We start from the raw sequence: 19,289 nt of genomic DNA on the forward strand, positions 1-19,289 counted from the left end.
GAGAAGAAAGATCTTTATTTCTGCCTAAGACCTATGATAAACAGCCCAGACCTCCTATAGAACAACCATGTTCACCAAAAGCACTCTTCCAGAAGGAAAAGAATAATTCAGTTCTTTCCTGTTCACCTCCATCTGAGTCTGCAAAGCCAACAGGGAGATGCTGTGGGCTCTCAACATCAGCATCTGCCTGCTGGGAGCTGAGCAGGTCACCAGCACTTCTTCCAGACCACTGCGTAACACACAACTGCATCACTGCGCGCCCCACGCCAACGAAGGTGAGATTCTCCTAGGATTGACGTCCCCACAGAAAGGGGAAGCTCCCAAAGCAGTCCCAGACAGGAGCTGCCTCTCTCAATTACAGCAGAGAGGTAGAAAAACTCCCATAGGGGAGATGAGAAATGAGGGAAAGGGACCTGGGGGTCCTGGGGACAGCAGGGTGACCATGAGCCAGCACTGGGCCCTTGTGGCCAGGAAGGCCAATGGTACCTGGGGTGGGTTAGAAGGGGGTGGTCAGTAGGTCAGAGAGGTTCTCCTGCCCCTCTGCTCTGCCCTGGGGAGACCACATCTGGAATATTGTGACCAGTTGTGGCCCCTCAGTTCCAGAAGGACAGGGAACTGCTGGAGAGAGTCCAGCGCAGCCACCAAGATGCTGGAGGGAGTGGAGCATCTCCCGTGTGAGGAAAGGCTGAGGGAGCTGGGGCTCTGGAGCTGGAGAAGAGGAGACTGAGGGGGGACTCATTCATGTTTACAGATATATAAAGGGGGAGTGTCAGGAGAATGGAGCCAGGCTCTCCTCGGTGACAACCAGTGATAGGACAAGGGGCAATGGGTTCAAACTGGAACACAGGAGGTTTCACTTAAATTTGAGAAGAAACTTCTTCTCAGTGAGGGTGTCAGAGCCTGGCCCAGGCTGCCCAGGGAGGTTGTGGAGTCTCCTTCTCTGCAGACATTCAAACCCCCTGGACCCCTTCCTGTGGAACCTCAGCTGGGTGTTCCTGCTCCATGGGGGGATTGCACTGGATGAGCTTTCCAGGTCCCTTCCAACCCTGACATTCTGGGATTCTGCGTGAGATGCCCAATGCTCTGATGCTTTCAGAGAAGGAAGGGTGGAGGTGGATTTGTCCATCTAATTCTGACTCACTGACTCACAAAGAACTACAACCCTCCCTCTCATGAGCTGTGCTGCAAGTGGACGCAGCTTCTCACACACATACAAGCAGGGCCAAACCCTGGGAGGTGCTAAGTGACTCTGAGAAGCACAGGGCACTCAGCATCCCCCCAGATCACAGAATCATTTTGGGTGGAAGAAACCCTCAGGATCAAGTCCAGCCATACCCTAGCTCTGGCACTAATCCATGTCCCTAAGAACCTCGTCTAAATGTCTTTTAAACCCCTCCAGGGACGGTGACTCCAGCACTGCCCTGGGCAGCCTGTTCCCATGCCCCACAGCCCTTTCTGGGAAGAATTTTTTTACAATATCCAATCTGAACCTCCCCTGGCACAACTTGAGGCCATTAAGCGTATCTTGAGGCCATAAGCTTATCTCTTTTCAAACCGTAAGTAAACCGTAGAAACTTTTTCTTACATGTAGAAGCTTCTGGTCACAAATCCCCAGCTGCCCCTTCCCAGACCCTGTCCAGTCTGGAGGGCTCGGACACAACCCCAGCACTTGCTGCGATCCTGCTGCCAGAGCCCGAACGCACCTGAGTCTGCACAAGTTCAGCACCCAGTTCACGAGGATAATGTCATTGTGTATTTAATCCTCCTTTAGGAATCATCAGACTTTGAAACTACATTGGGAAGGCTGAGAGTGTATCTATGTATGATACTGCTTGACATTTACTTTGATTTTACTGCAAATACTTTTGAATAACAGAAAACACCAGGAATTTCTTCTTACTCAACAGAGCATTTCAACACAGTATCTTTGCTTCCTGTGTTTTTTTTTTCCTCTTCATTTTAAATATCAATCAACTATGTATTTATGATACTCTGTGGGCTGAAATCACCCAGCAGCAGACACAGATAGAAGCAGCGTTAAAGGTTAGAGGTAAACAACAGCATTTCCAAATACACATGCAAACCTGCTCCATTCCTGTGCTCACATCAATACTGAAAATGGTGGAAAGCCTGAAGAAAGTGAAAATACTCGCTACCAAAAGACAGAATTAGGACTTTGTTCATCATCCAACACTCGCCTTTTGCTGTGAACGTTTTGACTGGTTTTATGCACCAACCTCTGAATAAAAGATGCGTCCCAAACAAGGCCAAGCAGAGCTGTGCAGGGGTGGGTGGCAACCCAAGGAAGTCCTGCCTTGGCCACAGCCACTGTCTGACCACCAGCTGTCTTACCTCTTCCAGGCTGTGTTCTGCTCTTCCCCTGTGAACAGGCCATCCCAAAGACCTTTGCATGGGGGAAGGAAGAAGTGGCTGACTAGCAGATGTCTCCTCTGCCTAAAAACAGAGACGTCTCCAAGCCCTCGGTTGTCAACACTGTCACATTTGAATGATCGGTCTGTGGCTCTTTCAACAACAGACGCTGTTTGCTGGCATCCCAGCTTGGGGAACCAAGCTCAGCAACAAGTTTTGGCTGAGATCCTCAAGAAATGGTTTCCCCCAACCTCACTGTATCCCAGCAGAAACAAACCCACTGTTTTTATGGTATCAAGAACATAGCTCTGCTCTGTGCAGTGCTTTCAGAACCATCTGCAAGCATCACCAGGGACAGATGGGACAACATACAGTGTGCGCATTGCCTTTCAGAGACGACAGATGAAGGCCAGCAGTGAAAGAGTTACTGTTAATCCAAGTGAGGGTGGGAGAAAAGGCACTCAAGAAAGGATAAGCTACAGCTGAGTCCCTAGACAGCATCTTCCACCCTGACATTACTGACAGCTGGAAAATGTGAAGGTGACATAGTGCAAGGCTTACCAGCTGTGGGTTGGTGCCATTGGAAAGAATATCCAATCAATCTGCTGAAGAAACAAAGTAAAATCTGGGAAAGGCCAATCTTTTCATGTCCAAATATTCAGCCAAAGCCTTCTCACACAGGGACAACCTGGGGAGAAGAGCAGAAAAATAGAGCCCAGGACAGGCGGGTGAATATCCTTTAATGTGTCGTGCTACAGTTTGGGTTATCGAGCAGATTCTCCCCTCCCATGGGGAAATGCCAGACATGAGCTGAGCCTGCAGGCTGGTCCTTTACAGCATTTTCCAAATAGATAACAAAGCACATAGTAACTCATAGATCTCTCTCCACTCCCAAGGGTCAAACAGACAAAGAGTCAGAGAATCCTCACCAAAAAGCAGAAACACAGGTGGAAGAAGAGGCTAGAAAGGCTTTGCAGTCTGACTTACTGTTTTAGACAAGCTCTCAACTGCCACAGGTGATTTCACACTAGGATGAAAGTTTCCAAAACTGCTTTTATTCTAATGAGCACATTTTAAAGTCTGATTCAAACCTACTCAGCTTTTTGTGCTTGTGAAGCCTGAAAAGAAACTTGTTTGCTCCGTTCTAAAATGAATCTCTCAGTGTTTACATGTTAAACTGCTGCTGAGCTTTCAAAGTTCATAAATAACACGCAGTTAGTCCTCTGTGGGGAACACGGGCCTTATCTGTTTAGGAAGTAAAATTAGATCTCTATTTTAAATGGATAGTTATTACTGACACAACAGCTCTCACGTTAACTTGTTAGGTGTGTTCCAGGTAGAGTAGCTCATATGTTAGGTGAGAACTGTATCCATCTCTGGACATTAAGGTCTTTCTCAGGGAGTTTAGTTATACCATCTGTGAAGGGTACACACACCAAGATAATTTTGTTAATTAAAGCACATGGGATCAGCTCTGCTGCAGATATCCCTGCTTGGACTGCTAAATAGATATTTAAGACACCAAATTTGGGGTGGCAGTGAGGCCACATGTTATTAAAACCAACTGAGTGCCTAGCTTTGTATGTGTGCAAATCAATATTCAAGATAAGAGTTTGCACATACGCAAAGCCAGAATCCACCTTGGGGGCTTCAGGGTGATGGATCATGAATAAAAAGACTCAATGTGTGAATGCAAAGAACGCACAGTCCAGAAGGAAAGCCTTGGAGCACAGGTTAAACCAACTTATTAGAGCTGATCCCAGTCTCTGACAAAATCCTGGGACTGAAGTTGTACCTACCTACTCTGAATGTCCTCCAGTTGTTGGGACAGACCTGGTTTATTGGTGGCCTCAACCACATTTGGGGTTTTCTGAGTTTCATAGGCCAGTTCTTTAAAGTCCGCATCAATCCCTTCAAAGCGTTTGGAGTCCTAAAAAGCAACACAAACATGTTCATGGTAAAACATGGATTTTGTGCTAAAGGTCTCCATCCTCTGGGTGCTGTCTTTGGGTTGAGGGGAAAACCTTCTGTCCAGTGCAGACAGGGACCCCTCCACCATTCCAGAATGGCTCTTCCACTGACTTGCCTGAAACTAGTCTGCAAACAGGCACTTGCCTTCTTGTCACTGTATCCCAAAGGGGTTGTGGATAAAGTGCTCCATGCAGGAGGCAATGTCTAGGACCAACCATTTTCATGGGATTTAATTCCCCTTGGAAAACCTCATAAATCTCTCTCTCCCATGTCCAGGTGAAGTACCAAGTTTCCCTGGCTGCAGCAGCAGGAGATGCTCCCACACCGTGGAAAGGCCACCAGCCTCATGTGAGTGCACTCCTCCCCTCCTGCTACAGCACAGGAATCCCAACACCCATCCACAAAACGGGTATGATGACTCTTGTAGAGGAGAGCCCTTCCTTGCCTTCAATGAGGGTACGGAAACCCCACGTCAGCACCGGAGGCCCACATCAACAATTATGCTCCATATCTAACAGGGACTCTGAATTTCTGGAGCTAAACACTGAAGAATAAAGCAAGCTATGTTCAAAACATCTCTGCTCCTCCCTTCTTCCCAGGTCAGGCCTCCTAAGTGAGGCGGGACACTGAACAAGTGTTCCAAGCAGCCCAGGTAACACTTCCACGCTACCCTGTGTTCAGCCCCAGGAGCAAGGCTCCATCTGGAAGGTTGAGCCCTCCCTACGCTCACGCCACAGATCCAGCTCCAGGTGAGCATCCCACAGCCTGTCAGCACATCCCCCCAGCCCTGGATGCATCCTGAGGGTGCTCAGCTACAGAGACTTTGAGCTTCAGTCTTTCTTTTACGGAAGAGAAGCTGCTGACTGAGCCACCTGTGTCCCTGGAGCCAAGAGGGCCCCGTGTCCTGGTGCATCCAGCACAGCACGGCCAGCCGGGCAGGGAGGGGATTGTCCCGCTCTGCTCTGTGCTGGGGCGGCCTCACCTGGAGCATTCACTGTGTGCAGGGCTGGGGACACAGGAGAAAAGGAGATAAAGCTACTGGAGGGTGTCCAGAGGAGGGACATGAACTTGGTGAAGGGTTCGGAGGGGAAACCGTATGAGGAGCGGCTGAAGTCCCTGGGTTTGCTCAGCTGGAGCAGAGCAGACTGAGGGCAGAGCTCATGGGGCTGCAGGTTCCTCAGCAGGAGCAGGAGGGGCAGGGCTGAGCTCTTCTCTGTGACAGTGACAGAACCCAGGGAACGGCAGAAGATGTGCCAGGGAGGGCAGTGGGACATGAGGAAAAGGTTCTTCACCCAGAGGTGCTGGACACTGAACAGGCTCCCAGGGAGGGGTCACGGCCCAACCTGACAGTGTTCAAGGAGAGACTGGACAACGTCCTCAGACACATGGGGTGAATTGTGGGGTGTCCTGTGCAGGGACAGGAGTTGGACTTGACAATCCTGATGGGTCCTTCCAAGTCAGGACATCCTATGGTTCTATGGTTCATACCACTGCCAGACAGCTACTGAGATGCAGACAGCTGCCCAGCAGGATGCAAATGTAAATCATGATGCAATTTCATACATGACATTAGATAGCTCCTGGATATTAAGAGCTTGCTGGCACATGGTACAGCCTCAGGGCACTGGTTATCAGCACCTGTATATATTGCCCAGTGAGCGAGGTGTGCCCAGAATCATAGAATCATTTAGCTGGAGGAGACCATTGAGATCACTGAGTCCAACCATAACCTAAATCTAGTACTAAACCATGTTCCTCATCTATACATCTTCCAGGGATGGTGACTCCAGCACTGCCCTGGGCAGCCTGTTCCAATGCCCCACAGCCCTTTGGGGAAGAAATTGTTCCCCAGATCCAACCTCAGCCTCCCCTGGTGCAACTTGAGGCCGTTTCCTCTGCTCCTGGCGCTTGTTCCTTGGGAGCAGAGCCCGACCCCCCCGGCTCCAAGCTCCCTTCAGGCAGTTCAGAGATCAGAAGGTCTCCCCTCAGCTCCTGTTCTCCAGCTGAACCCCCCAGGTCCCTCAGCCGCTCCCATCACACTTGTGCTCCAGCCCCTCACCAGCTCCATTCCCTTCTCTCAACTTGCTCCAGCACCACAAGGGCTTTCTTGGTGTGAGGGGCCAAAAACTGCCCCCAGGACACTCAGCACAGCGTGCTCTCTGAAGCAGATGGAGGAACAGTCCAAGCAGAGCAGAGTGCAGGGTTGGAGACAGAACAGTGTGTTGTCCAGGGGTCAATGGGCTGCGCACATCCCCTCGTGGGTGTTCGTCCCACAGTGGTGCTGTCAGCGATGCTGCTCGTGAACAGGGACGGGGGTCACACAGCCAACTGTGGGTCACTCGTGAGTGAAAGGCAGGTTCCTCCACAGGGCTGCGAGTGGTCCAGCGGGGCCAGGAACAAGCTTGGAAGATTTTCTAAATAATCAAGAGAATAGGGAATAAGACTGGAAGCTGGACTCAAAGACAGCCCTGAGGAGGTCACAACCCTGAGGAGGGCATCAGTGACAACTCTGCTCAATTTTCTGAAGCTGAAGTGGGAGAAGAGCTGCTCTCCCGCTGCACCAGCACTGGAGGCAGGGAAGCGGATACTGCAAAGCTGCCTGGTCCAGCTCTGATTTGACAATTTGCACCATCTGAGTAATTATCTCCGTCTTCTCCCCTCCAAGGAAAGAGGGAACATGCCTGTATCACTGAAGGAAGCCAGCAGCCTCCTGCTCAGCCTCCAGGAACTCTGCATCTGCTGTGCAATGGTGGAGGGGAGGAAAAACAGTTTCTCAGCAGGGTTCAGGCACAACCAACAGTACAAAAACATCCTGGGGCAACACTGGGGAAACTGCTGTAGCATTAAGGGAGCCTCCAAGAAAGCAATGCAGCAAGAGAACAGTCCTGCTTGGGGGAACACGGCAATATAGACAACCTTCTTCTGTGTAATGGAGGCTCTTCTTCAACGCTTTCCACACAGGAAAAATAGGATTTGGGATTTCATACCTTAGGAAGCTGTGCCCGTATATCTTCTGAGCCTATGAATATGCTCTCCAAGTGAGACCGCGTACGCTGCACTTCGAACCAGAGAGAAATGACGGAATCTGTTGTGGACAGCTTCCTCTGCCATATGGACACTTCCTCCAAGAAGAAAGCAATACATTTGGATGTCATTAAATTCTGCAGCTGCACCTGGTTGTCTTCTAAAGTTTCTATGAGTTCCTCGTCTGACTTCAGCAACGGGATGTTCGTCCGGGGGTGAGGCTCATACTGAAACTCCATGGTGCTCCAAGTCATTTTTAGCTCCTTCAGGACTTTCTCCATACTCATTTCTCGTACCGCTTTGTCCACAATGCCACGAACCTCATCCTCAAAGTTATGGAGGTTGAGCTTCAGGAGGTCAGCCAGCGCGGTGTCCGAGTCCATCACAAACCTCACACCCGTCACCTGCATCAGCTGATTCCAGTGCCTTTCCCTAATGGCGGGATTTTGAAGTTCTGCCACAGCTTTCAGGGCCGTCAGCATGTTCTTCACCTTGCTGTCCAGCCCAGTGAAAGCATCCCACGCCCCCACCTCCTTATCCAAATTCCGAATCTCTCTTGCAAACTTTTTACACTCCAGATCCATGTTTTCCACGTTAATATCCGCCCATTTGGTGGTCTGCCAGTCATCAAGGCAAGTGCCCACAAGGGAGATCATATCCCAGAGCTCTTTGAGAAGACACAGCTCCTTTCGGCACTGCTTCAGTTGTTTATAGTCTGGCACTATGACTGCAAACAGACCAGCTGATTCATAAATCGAGGTCATGGCTGACTCCATTTGTTTAATCTCAATGTGCTTTGTATCCAGCAGTTGATAAGGCTTTTTGGGGTCAAACCTAGAAAGAAATGTTTATTCTTCATAAGTGATATTGTAACAACTTCTAAAGAAAACATAAAACAAATGGTGCCTCTGAGACACAAAGCAGACATGATACATCTATAGTACCCATTGATGGTGCAGCCACATGGCACTGCTGACAACCCCTTTAAGCAATATTGTGCACTCAGCATCCAGATTGAATCTCTTGCTAACACCTTACAGTGTTTGCAGGGACAAAACACCCAGGGCATAACAGATACAACACCGTGAGCAGGTAGGAAATGTATGCAAGGGTTCAAGAACACATCCTCAGGACACTCCGAGATGATCCCATGAAGCTTTTCTTCCTCAGGGCTTCTCTGATGTTATAATTTCACTGTACCTGAATGGTGCTTCTTTCCGAAATCGCTCTCTGAATCTGTGTTGCTCAACATCAAACGCCGCACAGCTCTTGCGCACAACTGTCATTTCGTTCGCCTGCAGAGGAGCCACACGCTGCTTCACAGCTATCGCCAGCTTCTTTATATTGTTCCATTTTTCTGGCAGCTCCTGCAAGCAAAATTTAAATGACGGTAGGCAGTATTTGCTATTTGATATAAGATGTGACTGATCTGTTTATGGACAATCACAGAACAGGAAAAGCAACAGATTCCATGCCTAAAACTGCAAGGAAGTTTTGTTGTGATGCAAAAGCTAAACACAATTTGGGATAAAACTTATCAGTTATCCACAATTTTGAAGACGAATGAAGACTGAGACTTTAAAACTGACTGCTCTGATTGCAAAAACATGTTAAATAACTTCAGAAGAAGGGTCCCAGACCAGATCCTGGGCTCCCAGGATGGCTCGGTGGTTGAGAGAGCACAGTTCTCCTGACACCGAGCCCAGCGGGACCCAGAGCTGGCTGGAGGCAGGAGGGTGGGCTGAGGATGCAAGTTCATCAGATCGTCCGGCTTCCCAGAGCTAATTCAGAAACAGAGCCTGGGAAATTTCCAGCCAGCTCTTAGAGCAGAAGATATTATGCCAGAAGGACTTCTACAGAGCTTTCTGGGGCAAATCCCTCCAGCCTGCCTGTATAATATTAGTACTAAATAAGACAGTTTCTTTCTCAGGACTGCATCCAAGCTGCTGGTGCACAGCACTGCTAACAATCCACCCTTTGCACCTGGGATTTTATTTAGAAAGAGATTTGATTTCTTCTCTTCTCACTAGACTTCTCGAGCCAAATCCTCACCCCAGACAGTGACACCAGCCAGGGCTCTGCTGTCCTCAAGTCCCACAGCTTTGCTCTCCCACTTCCCCAGGTACTGTGCCAGCCTACAGGAAAGACTTTGGGCTTCTTTTCATCCCAGTGCACATAGTTGAGAAGACTAATGGAGATGCACCAACACTATGCAAAGAAGCGAAATAACCTGGAGGCAGCAGAGGCGGCCAGAGCAGGGCCAGTCCCTCCTGAGGGGTCTCTTTCTGGCACTTCATGTTCCAGTCTCTGTAGAAATCACTATCCATGACCATAGCAGGGCACACATGGAGCTGCTTCCTTGTCCTTCTCATACAAACTATCAGCTCCAGCCCATCCATCTTCATGGCCATGGAGGGAGCGGTACCTGGAGGAACTTACTTTGGTTTTCCTACTGTGTACAGCAGTGAATGAATTATTCAACTATGTGTTGCTGTCACTTGCCAGAAAGAACGAAACTGTTTTGTTATCTCCTCCATCTGAATGGCTGCCCTGCATACCTCATTTCTTCTGTCAGAAAAATAAATCAGTTGTTCAAATCTACACGCACAAACAGGCACCAAGCAAGCGGCTCTTGGGCAGAGGAATCAGCAGAGCTGGGTTCCCCATAGCACCATTTTTTATGCTGAACTGAAGCTGCTGTAGCAGCCAAAACATTCATTTAATGCAGCTCTTCTGTTTTTCAGGGTGTCTGTAGGAATCCAGTTATCTTTAGGACCCTTACCCGTGTCAGATTTGGTGATACAACCATCCGTGGATCACGGCTGCACCAGCAGAAAACTGGGGGATTGCTAAACCCCGCTCAGGTCCCATCCAAGCCTGCAGCAGAGGGAGGAACTTCTCCCCAAAAAGCTCTGCCTTAAACCTGGTGTCCTACACAGAGCCCTCTGCACACAACGCCCCGTGACTAAGGGGTATCCATCAGTACGCAGCCACACGCTCCTCCACCGTAACATGGTGACTGCTGCCAGTTCCCCAAGGCTGGCTGGGCATCCCACAGGCTTTTCCAGCCTTCACCTCATGGTCCCCTGTCCAGAAATGAGAAGAATTCCCCAAAGAAAAATTGATTCATCAGGGCCAGATGTGGAAAGGTGCTGAAATACTTTCATAACGTGCTCCCAGTGATGTCCTTTGGGTCAAGCAGATTGGGTGTTATAGACCTAGTGGAGGACTGAAGTCCTATGAGAAGGCGACTCCTCTGCCAACATTATCCTTCCCATCTCCACAGTTGCCAAGAACTGGCTTATTTAAAAATAATTATAATTCAAACTAATTAACAGATGTATTTGAAAACGCATTAATTTTTTTCAAGAGTAATCGCTGAGAGTTGGAGCAGGCAATTCTATGTTTTTCATACATAACAAAAGGCTTAATCTCTGCTTTAAAAGAAAAACCTCAATATAACTCCAAAATTTAGAGCTATTAAGGCACATCCCACAATAGTAAAATACTATCCACTGAGGCCCTCTAATGACAGGGAGTGGGGCTTTAAATATTCCTGCAATGCTCTTAAGCTCATACTCTTTGACGCTGGCTACTTGGCAAACCGCCGTGCCCACCGCAGCTTTTCACCCACCTCCAGTTGCTTATAGACTTCCTCCGGCAGCTCTTGCTCATACGTCTTCAGCAGTTCGACGGTTTGCTTCAGGGGCTCGAACATGGCATCGGTGACACTGTGCCTTTCCTTAACGGCCAGGAGATGCCCCATGATCTCCACCAAACCATCATAATCGCCTTTTTCAACCTTTTTGCTCAAACCTTTGTCAGCAGTTTTTATGAACTCGTCCAGGTCAGACAAGCTGTAGAACACAAAACAGGAAAGCACCAAATGAGAGCAGTTCCTACCGGAATCATCCAGGCAGCTGGACTGGCACGGAGAGGGAAAGGCCTGGCTAACTCTGCCCATCACATGGCAACATGCTGAGGGCATCAGAACCACAGTTCATGCTCACAGGGATCCATAGATGTGGTACAGCTTCCTGTGAGGAACGGATAAATGGGTTGGGACTTCACAGCTTGGAGAAAAGGCATTTGAGGAGCACAAGTCTTACGAGGAGCAGCTGAGGGAGCTGGGGCTGTTCAGCCTGGAGAACAGGAGATGAGGGGAGACCTGATCTCTGCAACTGTCTGAAAGGAGGTTGGAGCATGGAGGGGGTTGGTCTCTTCTCTCAGGTAGCAAGTGATAAGATAAAATGGCCTCAAATTTCTCCAGGGGAGGTTCAGATTGGGTATTAGGAAAAAAATTATTCACAGAAATGGCTGTCGGGCCTTGGAACAGGCTGCCCTGGGCAGTGGTGGAGTCACCATCCCTGGAGGGGTTGGATAGACATATAGATGAGGTTCTCAGGGACATGGGGTAGCGCCAGAGTTAGGTTATGGTTGGACTCTGTGATCTTGATGGTCTCTTCCAACCAAACAGATTCTATGACTCTATCCTATGATTCTATAAGGGAGACCTGTGAGCTCGGGTCTGTGGTCTGAAGAGAGTGAATTTGAAAGGACAGTTTTCATGTCATCTCTTCCAATACAAGAATTCAACAAATGAACCTGGTAGGTTGTAAAGCTACAACAAACAGGGATTCTTCTTCGCACGCTGCCTTATTTCAGAGGGTAAGTCTCTGCTGCAGAAGGATGCAGATGTTAAAAATTCACAGCGGTTCAGAAAAGCAACCGAACATTTGTGGGACAAAAAAAAATCCATCCAGGTCTTTAGATACAAAGGTACAACCCATGACTCTCAAAGTCCTCAGGTATGAATGGTTAGAGACAAGGAGACTATTTGGGGGAAGTTTCCCTACCTGCTTCTTGATCTCACCAGCTGCTGGACACTGTTAGCAGAGCTTGATGGGCTCCTGGATCTTTGGTCCTTTCCATTCTTCCCTTCTCAAAACGCTTACTTTTGAAGTGCCCGCTTAAATTCTGTGGATGCTGCTGGACCAAAACAGAGCCCTAAACACTTCACCTATTAAAGACTAAACTGCTGAGTCAGGAGCTCTTAATAAGAACTCCTAAATGCCTGTTCTAACCTATGCAAAAACCTCTTTGCACAGGAATTATCGTGCTGAAAAGAACACAAGAGATCACAGCAGCCACCACACGCAGCAGCCTTCACTAGTACATATGTCTGTAAATATTTCTTCGTAAGCATCCAAGCCCTGTGGCATCCTTCAGCTGCTACTACTCAAATAAATCACCTAACACATCATCCTGCAGAGACCAGGCGGCTGAGCAGCTATTCAGAGCAGGGAACACATGTTAATGCAAAACTTACATCCAAAGCTCCTCCTTTTTGTAACCTTGAAACTGCCTCCCCATGACTGCTCATGCCAGGCAACCCAAATTACTTTTTTTACAAAGAGTGCACTCAAAAGAGCACTGCATTTAGAAACGGAGCAAGTATCTCATGGCATTAATGCAGCTTTACTGATGGCAAATTCAACAAAATAAGCATAGAGCCCTAGAAGAGATTAGATTAGTTGGACCAGGATGAACAGACAAACAGACATCCTGTCCAACACCACACAGTAGGTCGTAGGAGCATCAGCTCGCAGGATGTCGATGGTACCGAGTTCGTGGAACTGTTTGCACTTTACACACTCAGCTGGACCAGCTGCTCCCAGCAGAGACGAGGGGATGAAAGTTAGCAGAGATGCGATGGAGCTGGCAGGGGGTGTGTGCCCCCTCCTCTTGCTCCTGTATTAGCCTTTTGCTTATCAGTGTGAAATGATAAAGCCCAGCCAACACAAGAGAAACCCACTTTGGTTCTGGGAAGAAGAGGTAGAACGGTTCCTACCTGTGCATGACGTGGTCCATGAGATGCTGCTTGAACACCAAGCTCCACCGTTTAATCACATTCAGCAGAGACGCTTTGAAAGGCCGAGCACCAACTTTCATCCAACTCTGGAAAATGCTGATGGGCTCGATGCGATTCACCTCCTCATAGATCTTCTCGTAGGAGTCAATCTGCTCTCGGAACTGCTGCAGCGTGGGAGGTGACTCAGGGACCCCGTTCTCTGCATGGGCCTCGATTTCTGCCGCAGTGAGAATGTGCCCGTAGAGGAGGAACTGGCGGAAGAACTCCTTTCTGTCCTCCCCGTACAGGTAGGAGTAGTGGTCGAAGGCACTGCGGTAATCACAGCAGGCCGCCATCACGGCCTGCACACGCCCCATCAGCTCATGGCGCACGTCGGCCAGGTCAGCCATGTCCTCCATGTCAGCCTGGAGAGAAGAGGAGAGGAGCTCGCAGTGATGCGGGGGCAGCGTGGCACCTCCTCACTGCCACACAGCGTGAGGGAGCTCCACAGCCACGGACCTGGTAGTGGAGGAAGCCGCTGTGCTCAGCCAGCCTGGGCACCAGCGATGAGATCCGGTAGATGTCGTTGAGAAGACCTTCCACCACGTCGTAGAAGCCATCGTTTGTGCCAGGGTCCAAGGAGGGTTGAAATATCAAATCTGGGATCACCAAATCCAGCTGCACCTCAAACAGGGGAGGAAGCCCTGCCTTGGGATCTGGTAGGGAAGAACAGAGGTGCCAGGTTATTTTTGAAGGGGAGAAAAGTGATCTAGAGCCACCACTAACATCCCACCACAAGACACACACATGCCCCACAGGGACACCAGGCAGGTGGGACACCCACTCGCTGGGTCCAGTGACATTGTGTCTGCATACAACGCAGAGGGGAGGCTGCCAAACCAGCTGGTGTTCTGGTACCCACAGGAGATACTGGAGAACAGATGAGACACAAGTGATTTAAGGACCGGAAAAATGCTGTGGAGGGAAGCCTTAAAGAGACCAGGCTCTTCAGCTAATCAAAAGGGAGTCTGAGAGCTGAACAATTACAGCGCATAAGTACTTAAAGAGGAGAAAAACAACAGGAACCAAGAGGCTCTTTAATTTAGTGGAGAAAGGCATGAAAAAATAAAACACCAACTGGTTTCACAAATGTGAAATTCTGTGCTTGTTTTTAACAAGATGGTGAGGAACTGGATGCAATTCTCCAGCTCAGTGTGCCTCCACATCCAGGAGGGAAGCGTTCTGAAGATGTGCTTTAGCTGGACACAGCTGCTCTCAGCAGAGTGACCCTCCGTGGCAGCCTTAGGCAGGAGCTCTGCTTTGGTGACCCCTCTCCTCACTCCTCAGTGATGGAGGTTTTTCTTTCACGTCTTTCATCCACAGAACCAACTCTTGAGACTCTCCACAAACGAAAGGTTGTGTCACCTTGATGCTTTGTGCATGGGAGGTCAGGAGATGGCTGATGCCCAAGAACAGACTTGGAATGATGCCTCAATTTTGTCTGTTCACAAATCCCAGCAAATGGTGCACAGTCATCTCTGTCCCTTCCCTTGAGCAAGGCTTTGCTCCAGTGACCAGGGGACAGAGTTACCCTCTGAGTCTGGAGGCTCCTCCAGCACTTGCTGTAGACAATGCAAGAGGCAGAGTAGAAAGACCACCACAAGTCAAAGCACAAAACAGAAACTTCCTTTTGGTGAGACTGAAGATGGTATCACGGCCAGAGCTGAGGAACCAGCAGTTACCTGTGTTTTCGAGGAGGTACTTGAGTGAGCACTCAATGGCAGTGAAGAATCCATCCAGAACTATCTCATCCACGTCATCCACATAGGCCTTCCAGATGTCAGATGCTGGGTCTGCAAGTAAGAGGCTCTGGTTTTCCTGGAAGAAAAAGACGACACTTTGAAATACAGCGGGGCTGAGTCGGTCCTACAAGAGCTGCCCACAGCTGAGGACTCATGGCAATGAGCACACAGGTACCAGCCCTGCGGGGGGTGAGAAACCAGACAGACGGATGTTGCTGCTGGTAGCATGGCCACAATTTTCTCCTTCTGTCAAGGGCTGCTTTGTCATCTGAAGCAACTCAAAATAATCACAAGGTAAAAATGGAGTGCGTGAGAGACTTAGCAGCCCTGCAACCTTCTCCTCCCTCTTCTCTGAGGCCAAAGGGCTCAAGGGTGCTTTGCAGACCTGGGCCAAAGGCTCATCCCAATGCACGAAGCCTCAGTCCTTGTGGCCTGTATAATGTTACCTTGGGTGGATGAGTCCTTCCAAGTGGACTGCTTACACCTCTGCCCTACAAATGGTCATCTCAAAACAAGAGAACTTTAAAATTCAGAAAAGGGTTTTTAAATAAACCAAGTGAAAATAGTTAAAGATTGGGATCAGAAGACAAAGGGTTGGCTTACAGCCTCCCTTCTCAGCTTATTGCGTTCCTTACCTCCAGGCAAGTTCACAGTCAGGAAATTCACGGTTTTCTAGGCCACAGAATGGCCCCATCCTTCTTGCGTCTCCTCTTCCACACCCACAAGACCAGCCTGGGTATCCATCCTCTGCACCTCCCAGGCTCTGCCGTGATCCTGTTCCGGCCTTGCTATGCCCTCTGAGGGCTCTTTCTCCTAAGCCTGCCAGGGGCTCTCAACACAGGCACGGGCTCAAAAAAAACGTAAGGTCCAGCTTGCAGTCTGCTGCCAGGGGTTCAAAGCTGGCTGTATTTCATCTCTGGGGACACAGGAGAGGGTGCCATTCCCAGTGGCATGGCAGCTTGGCACACATGAGATCACAGAATCATTCTGGTTGGAAGAGACCCTCAAGATCATCGAATCCAACCATAACCTAACTCCACCACTAACCCATGTCCCTAAGAACCCCATCTGTCCATTTGTTAACACCTCCAGGGATGTGACTCCACCACTGCTCTGGGCAGCCTATTCCAAAGCTTCACAATCCTCTCTGTGAATTATTTTTTCCTAATATCCAATCTGAACTTTCCTTGGTGCAACTTGAGGCCACTTCCTCTCATCCTATCTCTTACTACTTGGGAGAAGAGACCAACCCCCTCCATGCTCCAACCTCCTTTCAGACAGTTGCAGAGAGCAAGAAGGTCTGGCCTCAGCCTCCTCAAGATAGAGTGGCATTGCCAATTGGGCTTGAGTCAACCCAGAGTTGCTGCTCCCCAACTTTACACATCAACGCTGAGTGATTAAACTGTTAACAGAGCAAGCCAGGGCTCTGGTGCCTTGCAGACTCACCTCCACATTTTGCTGACACAAGAGAAAGGGGAACTTCACAGGACTGAACACTATGGGAATGCCCATTTGAAAGCACCACCCCCTCTTCACCGTCCCATGCCCTTGTATTTGACAATGCCCCCTTGTCACTGGTGTTCTACTGAACCTTTACTCCAGAGGCCTCATCCTGGTGCAAAAGGGCAATGCAAGCCAGCATCTCACTGTCCTGCCTGTGCTTGTGGGTGCACGTACCCAAACTCTCTGTGCTCTTCTCTCAGCAGCCTCAAGACTCACCTGCTCAAAAGAAGACCTGAACACCCAAGGGAAACACAGCAGACCAGCTCTTGGCCCCTTTGCTGCTGTTCCTCCAGGTTTGACCAGCACAGCAGGACAGAGGCATGGGGACATCCTATTTTGGGCCACGGTGCCTTTCCCTCCCCAGGACCTTCATGCTGCTTTGCAGTTGGTCCTGCCCTGTGAGCCACCAGAGCAGCGGTGCCAGCCCTTCTGCCTTGGCCACAGCCCCATGTTCTCTCCGGTCAATTTAGGAAGTGTTCCCATCTTTTGGGTGTAGCTGGAGGTGGTTGAGCCTGTCACAGCTGTAGCAGCAGGACAACGTGGGCATAGTAAAATCCTCGCCGTGGGTTCAGAGGGTACAGAAGTGGGTCAGAAGCCCAAGGCTGAGTGCAGACAGTGAAGTAAGGTGAGCAACAAGGGCTCAGTGTCCCAGAGAGGGTCAGCCCAGTCTCTCCAGAGTCCAAGGCCAGATGGTGACCCTCAGGAGTGGGCTGGACCTAAAATCCATCTGCCTTCCAGCCAAGGTGCTGTCCCTGACACGCTAAAACCTCTGGGCAGGTGAGGCGCAGAGATTTGGGCTTTCTCCTGCTCTGCAAAGAGGACTCTCAGCTCTGGCAAAGCCACTGGAAAAAACCCAGGGTTCAGACAGCAGCTTTTTTCTTGTTACTCAGCTTCTCCCTGGACTGACAGCGTCACCTCCTGCTCCCACAGAGGAACAACAAGCCTAAAGCAGAAAGGTCAGCCACAGCCAGCTGCCTCTCCATTTTAAGGTGAATATTTCGGAGGAGTTTTTCCTCTGAGCAGGATCCCAAAGCCTGATGCACGACTCCCCTCTAGTGGCTTCACAAGAACCAGGACTGGGAGCCAGACTGGGCTGCATCGGCTCCCACTCCTGCTCCAAACTCGGTGCCTGGTCAGCAGCCCCGCACACTCAGCTGTACCAGCTCACCCATCAAAGTATTCCTTAATCAACAACAGGTAAGTTTTTCAAATGAGTTAAGGGAGTTAATTTTAAGGTGAAGCAGCTCTGGACATTTTCACCAGAGCGGAGAGACACCCAGAGCCTATGAAGAGCCAACAAACCCCTGGAGAAGGTCCCCCCTCACCTTCACCAGCAGATGAATCCTCTGCCCTGACTCTCGGACAAGGCTGTAACGCCGTTCCAGGCGGCCCTGACAGTCCTCCAGGCTCAGCAGCGATTCTCTTTTACAATCTCTTCTCACAAATATGGGCGACGCCCACGATCCCACCATGGTCTGGATCTCCTCAACATTGTTTTTGGCTTTCTGTATCCTCTGCTCGAGGTCATGGACATCATCCATCACCATGGAGATGTGATCCCAGACACCTGGTAAAAAATGAGATGATTGACTACTTTTTTTCAGAGCTGCATGGCCAAGCTCTTGTGCACTCTCCATAAGACTTTTCCCCCACGGTTTCATGTATTTCTCACCCATCATTAACACAAGAGACTTACCACCTCAACCAAAAGAGTCACTTCTAGCTCCCTCCTACCCCAACAATCCATGGTACAGCTGCAGCCTCTGTTTTCTGCCAGGAGCACCAGCACCGTGGGGACGTCTGACACTTCCCCCTTTCCCGTGCCCAGATTTAATCTGCTACCAGAGAGAGAACAAGGACAACAGGCTGAGTGTTCCTGCCACTGTCACTAGAGCAGGGACCCACAGCCCCACAAACACAGGCTGTGACAGCCCAAGGTACCAGCGAGGGCTGCATTTAGATTCAGGGAACTTCATCTGCAGGAAAGTCCCTTCATCTTTGGTGTGCAATGGAGAAAGAGTTTTTCAGCATGAGGAATTCTGCTTTGCAAGTTCCCAAGGGAGGACACTTGTTCCTGTTCATACCACAAGCCTGATGACAGAAATATATATTCCAACAGCGAGCAGTTTGCTTTCACCAAGAGGAAACACATTGTCTTCCTCCATTCTGCTTTGCAGTTAAAACTGATCAAGCAAGAACACTGGTTAAATCATCCCAAAGTCACGGTGCACAAACCTCACCACTAACCACAGTATTTCATCTGGCTGGAAAGGATAACGAGGTGGCCCTGGCCCCCACCGGGAGAAGTCTGTCCCAAGCCAGATGGCTGGGCCAAGGGGTCCCAGGCCCTGCACAACTCAGGGAGAAAGCAGTGCCGTGGGGACACAGGGACATGACCACACAGTGGGTCACTTGGGCTGGCACGGGCAGGGAGCAGACTCTTCAACCCCAGCCTTGCCAGCTCTCACAAACCCCAATCTTGCCGTTTCCTCAGCATCACTGCTTACAGGGCAGCCTCTCTTCCCCAAAAGCCCAGAGGGAAGCTGAAGGGATCAGGATCCTGTCCCCAGCCCAAGCAGATCAAGGTAAGATGGGAAGGAGCAGGCAGGCTGGGGGCTGCCCTTTGTCTCCCCAGTGCTGGCTCTGCTGGAGAGTCCCCTGCCCTGCTGTGAACTGTCACTGGGAACCAGGTGATGGAGGCTGGGGACATGGGAGGAATCTGATGAGACCCAAGTGAGCAGGTTAACCATGAGCAATGTGCCCTGTGG

At 49.8% G+C, this 19,289-nt stretch overlaps 1 pseudogene; it reads right to left on the reverse strand.

The window, feature by feature from the left end:
• LOC139826100 (dynein axonemal heavy chain 9-like) overlaps positions 1-19,289 on the reverse strand; it is a 97,039-nt pseudogene that overhangs the window by 44,734 nt on the left and 33,016 nt on the right.

This window comes from Patagioenas fasciata, chromosome 35, assembly GCF_037038585.1.
Source record: "Patagioenas fasciata isolate bPatFas1 chromosome 35, bPatFas1.hap1, whole genome shotgun sequence".
NCBI lineage: Eukaryota > Metazoa > Chordata > Aves > Columbiformes > Columbidae > Patagioenas > Patagioenas fasciata.